Source organism: Acyrthosiphon pisum, chromosome A1 (genome assembly GCF_005508785.2).
Source record: "Acyrthosiphon pisum isolate AL4f chromosome A1, pea_aphid_22Mar2018_4r6ur, whole genome shotgun sequence".
In the NCBI taxonomy this organism is placed as follows: Eukaryota; Metazoa; Arthropoda; class Insecta; order Hemiptera; family Aphididae; genus Acyrthosiphon; species Acyrthosiphon pisum.
The window spans coordinates 41,738,244-41,744,866 of record NC_042494.1 but is presented as its reverse complement, the minus strand read 5'-3'; the positions used below and the strand labels follow the sequence as shown (position 1 = coordinate 41,744,866).

The following is a 6,623-nucleotide window of genomic DNA, read 5'->3' as shown; positions in this document are numbered from 1 at the left end:
AGTTTCATAATAGGTCGATTCACTCTAATTGTAAAGCTAATGGCATAAAACGTGATCTGCTGAGCGTACATTTGCTGTGTTACGCGTTTGTAAGACGGAGACAACAAATGCGGGTGTGGCGTCCTCTTAAAGATTTAAATTTTTCTGAATCCCACAGCAATGTATTAACACTATTACGATGAAGATAAAACGATTTTCTCGCGTTTACCGAATCACTTGGTTACATAATTTGGTCAATATTTCGACGGAAACTTTATGACATGAATTGTTGTACCTGAGAAAAATTTACTTATTTATCGTTAACTTATTAATTTAATTTGGCTTAGATAGTCACACACCCAAGATATGCTTTTACACAAAGGACAAAAAAATAACCTTTTCCGTTTTTGCACGTTCCGCACAAATTATCTGTAGTTCTAAAAAAATTTACCAGATCCCTTATGAGACACGAAAAATGACATAGAAAAATCGAGGAAATTTTTATTTAATTATAACTTTTATCCACTGCCTGCTCTTAAAACCATTTACCTATACTATGAATTATTTTCAAAGTGCACTCAGCGACGAGTGAATCATTTGAATTTCCATGTAGGTACCTACATATTATTTTTAAATACATTGTTGGCAAAGTGATATATTGTAAATCGTAAATGGAGTCACTAATGCATTAGTTGAAAAATTATGCAGTTCGTTTGTTATTTATATGCTATAGCCTATAAGCTATCACTTTTTTGGGGTGGAAAATGTAACTTTGTTCGATCTGAAATCAAGCAGACATATATATTATAATACCGCATTGTTTTTAAAAATTAAAAACTCCATTTATTGTTGGTAAAAATATGTTTACTATTGTTGTAGGTAACTATAAAAAAAAATTCAGTTTTAATCGGGATATTTTGTGAATGAATAGTGAGAATATGGATCATTTCATTTTATGAAGCATATTTACAATAAGGATATATAAATGTTATTAATGTTATTTATAATTGTAATTTCTATTTTATAAAATATTTCAGTTATTATGTTTATTAATAGTTGTATTAAAATTTTCTAAGGTAGATTATTGAGTGACTTGAATAATGATTCTAAATTTTTGACGTCTCAAAATAAAAAATAAAAAAATTCAAAATGTCATTATATTTTTCAAAAAACTTAAAATTCTGGATTTCAGTCCTCTCGACTTCGTTATCTGTATATTATGTACATGTTTTACAAAATTAGGATTTTGACAAGGGAGATAGTTTGAAATTTGTTACATATTATATTAATTCTAAATAGATAGACGAGAAAAAAAAATAAAAAATCCATACTATAGAATCTATCATATAGATTAATCTCTTCGCTGTTGAATACTCATTATTTTTAAATTGAATTTATATGTATCGTGAACAAAATACATTTACATTTTAAGTATAATTTGTATTCTAGCAATACAAATTAGTTTATTGTTTTAGATACTGAATAAAGCGATTATAGTATTGAATTTAAAATTACTAGTTTTATTTTATTTTTTGTATATTACCACATATTTAGGTGTAGCTAGAGGACGCTACACCCGCATGTGTTGTCTCCATCTTACAAACTTGCAACTTGCAAACGTCATCAATAATCCATTTGACTCTATTATTTTTAAAATTAGAGTGAACTGACACAGAATAAAATGTAAATGTAAGCAGCTTATTATCTAGAGCATCACACAGGTTTTTTTTTTATTGATATTATTGTTTTTAAGCAATTCGTGACCTTATTGAAACTGAACATTGCTTGTACCTTTTTGAATAGTAAAACATTTTTATTTTTTTATAAATAATGTTTATAAACTTAATACTTGAAACCTACTGCTGAGCAGGTACCTACCGATTTTATATTTTGGATTCAATTTAAATTAACATAAATATACTTGCTACAAAATAATATATTTCACAGTATTTAAAAAATTATTTGGTTGTAAAGTTTTAATTAATTTTTAGTTACACGGAAAGAAAACGGTTATATATTGTATTTTATATATTTATCTTCACCTACTGTTCTACGTATTACATAAATAGATAATAGAATCAAACAAAATTGATGATCTTATTTTTTATTTATTTACGTTTATTAGATTTAATTAATTTTTCAATTTGACTTTTAAAATAGTTCAATCAAAAGTTTAAATGTTAATAAGTTAACATCTAAGTAGTTTTGGAATCTGAGCAATGCTTTAAGTTCTACATAAACTTATTGATGTAAAGGTAAATAGTTCTTAATGAAACCCAAAAATATTAAAATTATATTATTGTAAGCAAATTTTTTTGCAATGTAAGTATTGATTTTATATTGATGTGTATTTTTTTTTTGTGTCTGTCGCCACCGTCTGGAACAGTAAAACTGCTACGATTTTCTTCAACAGTATGTTGTTCGATGGGAAAATGAGTCTAGTTGGTGTTTTTTGAAGGTCAAAATTTAAAAGTTTTCATAAGTGCCGGGAAAAACAAAATACAAATTAAGGAAAAACGGGATTTTTGTTTTTTGGTTTTTGGTGTAACTCTACAACAAATAAACGATAAATGATATTTCCATTGGTTGTTTTATACTATCATTTTCTACACTCGATTTCAAAATATTTTTCAGTTTACATTTTTTTTAGTTTTTTTTTCTAATAATGTCAATAAAATTTTATTCGTTGGGTAAAAAGCTTGAAAATGTAATACAAGGCTCTTAATATATTGTTACAATGACATTAGAAAAATATAAAAAATCCAGTCACAATTTTTATTTTTTTTTAAAGCATTTAAAGTAGAAGTTTGACTAAAAGCGTAAAAATCACGAAAATGTGTAGATTATTTTGAGTTAGAAATTCCTAATAATTTTTCTTTTCAAATCTAAGATTTTAAAATGTCTAGAAGAAAGTCATATTTAATTTTTATGAGCGTTTGAAGTTCAAATTTTTACAACGTTGAATATTCACTCGATTTCTCATGTAGCGATTTTCTTAATATCTTGTAATTAAAAAACGAATAACGGTAGACATTTGAGACTTATATAAAATTTGAAAGACATTTTGACTCGTTTTTAGCTGTTTTTGGACAATTTCAAATATCAATTTTTTTAGTTTTTTTATCTATAAATACCAATAAAATTGTATTTGTTGGGCCAAAAAGCGTCAAAATTTAATACAAGGTTAATACGTTTATTGGTTTATAGCAGAGCGGTTACTTACCTACTTTCTTTTTTTGATTTGGCACACGGTGCGACACGAGAAAAAATTATAAAAAGTTTAATTGACAATTTAAAACAAGGATTCTCATAAATACTAGTCATACTTTAACCAACAAATTTGTTGTAAATTACAATGTGATAAAAAAATCTGTAAAAAACGATAAATAGCGTACCTATTATATAACATATTTTGGTGGTATGACCGAGTAGAAACTTATGTAACGTCATTAATAATTCTAAAAACCAGCTGAATTAAGTTGTCGGTCGATGAACACCGCCATACCAACGAAATAAATTAAAATAAATACTATTTACTAAATTCGCTTTTAAATAGGTCGTGAAATATTATAATTATATAGATTCTTTATTCTTAAAACAAAAACAAAAATGCTATAATAGCAATATTGTTGTTTATGCATAAATGTTATGCATAAATTGAATGAATAAAACACAAACCCTCTAGTCACTGACTAGACTTAGTGTGTTACATATTATATTGGTATAATATCTTTGTGAGTAGTAAATTATAATAAAACAATACGAAGAAAATACGTAAGAAAATCTATAAAACAATACATAGGTCGACTTAATCGGTGGAAAATATTTGGAGAAAAAACGCAAAAAAGTTAATGTTTCCGCCCAGGATCGAACTGGGGACCTTCTGCGTGTTAGGCAGATGTGATAACCGCTACACCACGGAAACATATACCAATGTTTGTAGAATTTATTCGTGTTAATACAAACAATTGCTAAAAACTAGAGTAACAAATTTTATGTAATGTTAAAATATAATATAATATCGTAATGGCTAAAGCCTAATACCATTGATTTTAATTTATAACATATGATGACATATGTTTTAAGAAATATTATTATTCTCTATAATTAATACTAATACCTATAGTGCAAAAAACTATTGTTTCCCATAATATGATAGAATTGTATATTATTTTGTATTTCTGAATAGGTAGGTACTCAATGTGATTGAACTTTAAATAATAGAGGTACCAGGTACCTATATAGGTACCTAAAAGATACGTAAAATCATATAATAATATTAAATTACTCTCCTCGTAATTATCTTTAATTGCTCTCACAGGCCAATATTATATTTTTTAAATAGCCAAGAATGTAAAGGTACCAAGATGGTCAGGCATTGTGTTATTATTTTATTTTTTACAGTTTGTGGCTATAGTGTACCTACCCAGTAAAAAAATGTGTTTTTTGTAATTATAAATGATATAGTTATCTGATCCTAATGACTAAAATATTTAGCAGTGGCGTAACTTCAAAATATGGGCCCGGGAGCAAAATTTTCAACGGGCCCCCATCGTCCAGGTATATATATTAAGAAGATCTGTGGTATTCACCTTACTAAAATTACTAAAAAAATTTTTTTAATATTTTTGCCTATTATTTTATTAAATACACATTTTATCATTTTATAAACATTTAATCAATAATGGATATTTATTATTAATTTAATGTTTCATATTATATACATACAAAAAAAATTAGTAAACAGTTATAGCAGTTGTAACAAATAACAATTAACTCAAAACTTAAAACATTCTTCTGGACTTCTTATTTGCCAAAGTAGAAATAATATCTGACGTATTAATTTCTTTTGCAATTTTCTTTTCTATTAATATTATAGCCAAACTTAACAAACGAATTTGAGATATCGTACTTCGAAGATAGTTTTTAATTATTTTGAGTTTAGAAAAACTTCTTTCTGCGCTCGCCACCGTCACTGGTATTATCAAAAAAAAAAAAACAAGCTGTACATAAATCTGGAAAAATTGCCGCTATTAAATAATTGTCTACAATTATAAATTTTGCTAAGTCATGTACAGAATTTAATTTTGAAATTTGATTTTCAAACGAACGTTTAAATTGAATAATTTGATTGACCAAATCTATTGTTAAATCATTTTCATAATTTTTTACCAAAGAGGTAGTTAAATGTTTAAGTTCATTTTCATTCATTGAACATAATATATTAATTGGTATTATCGAAAAAAACGTTTTATTACTTAGTTCATACCATTAAAACGGTGTTCGAGTTGTTTAATAATTATGTCCAGAGTAAATTTTTTTATTTCTTTGGGCCCCTATACGAACGGGCCCGGGTGCGACCGCACCCTCTGATCCCTCTTAGTTACGCCACTGATATTTAGATATAATATGCACCTAGAATACCTGAACCTATCTATACGGGCATACAAAAACTATACAAATAATCAGAGCTTAAAGCGGGAAAAAATTCACAGGAGGGGGGGGGGCTAATGGCCTGTATTATGCCTAGTTTTAAGCCTTCCATAAGTAGCTGGTAGGCATATCAATATTTATGTGGGTACATTGTATAATGACATGTCTAATGTAGGTACATATATTATTATTGTAATGTATAAATTATAAATAAATAAATAGTGATTGTGTAAGCATCGTCATCCCATTTTTAAGTTTTGGAATAGAAGTATTATATAAATTCTGAATTCTCTAAACCTATTCATGTGTCTGTTCTTTCGAGCATGTAGTAGGTACTTACAATGTATGGTTTCAGTAAAAAAAAAAATGAGATAAAAACCACATTGTGTTGCGTGATCTTTATGTGTGTAAAAATTATATAAAAGATGATTGTTTCCGCCCAGGATCGAACTGGGGACCTTCTGCGTGTTAGGCAGATGTGATAACCGCTACACCACGGAAACTGTGATTCTTTCATGCAATTTTTTAGCCAATTAAAATCTCCAATTAAAATGTAACAAACGTTCATACTATTATAGTAGTAGTGAATAATAGTTATAATATTATATTATATAGGTATCTATAATTTGTAAGATATAAATAGATCGAGTTATTTTATATATTGTAAATTGTATTTCATCTGACAAAATGGTTTTTTTTTTATCTTGGTGTTATTCTATGTTCATTAAAAATATAATATTACTTGGTAAATTGCTTAAGAGTTAAGATCTACAGTTTGTTGAAAAAAAAATTATATTATATATTAATTATAAGGATATTTTCTAATTTAACATGATATTTAATTTCATATAATGTAAAAAGATAATTATCGTTTTAATATATTATGTAATAATTAAAACATCATACACAGTCGACAGGATAGGTACCTAATGATTCAAAAAGTTTTGAAGAGATTCAGCTCAGATACTGACAATTTAATTAAATTTAATGGGCTTAAGTTTTTTTTCAAAGATTTGTACTACAGACTTCTGAAAAGTTATTTTTAAATCTCATTCAGTAATAATTAAAAGTTGACATAAAAAACAGTTTTTGAGTATTTTTATTATAAATAATAGTACCTATTAGTGCATAGGCGGATATTGAGGGGGCTTACGGGAGCTTAGTCCACCCAAAAAACCGCCAAGCCTCCTTTTTTAGTTACCTACGTAAGA

General features: G+C 26.9%; 2 non-coding genes across 2 annotated transcripts; both read right to left on the bottom strand.

Annotated features, from left to right (window-relative positions):
- Positions 1 to 3,831: 3,831 nt before the first annotated feature.
- Positions 3,832 to 3,904, bottom strand: TRNAV-AAC. The gene has a single exon. It is a non-coding gene; the product is annotated as a tRNA-Val (tRNA).
- Positions 3,905 to 5,842: 1,938 nt separating this feature from the next.
- Positions 5,843 to 5,915, bottom strand: TRNAV-AAC. Its single transcript has one exon. It is a non-coding gene; the product is annotated as a tRNA-Val (tRNA).
- Positions 5,916 to 6,623: the final 708 nt, after the last annotated feature.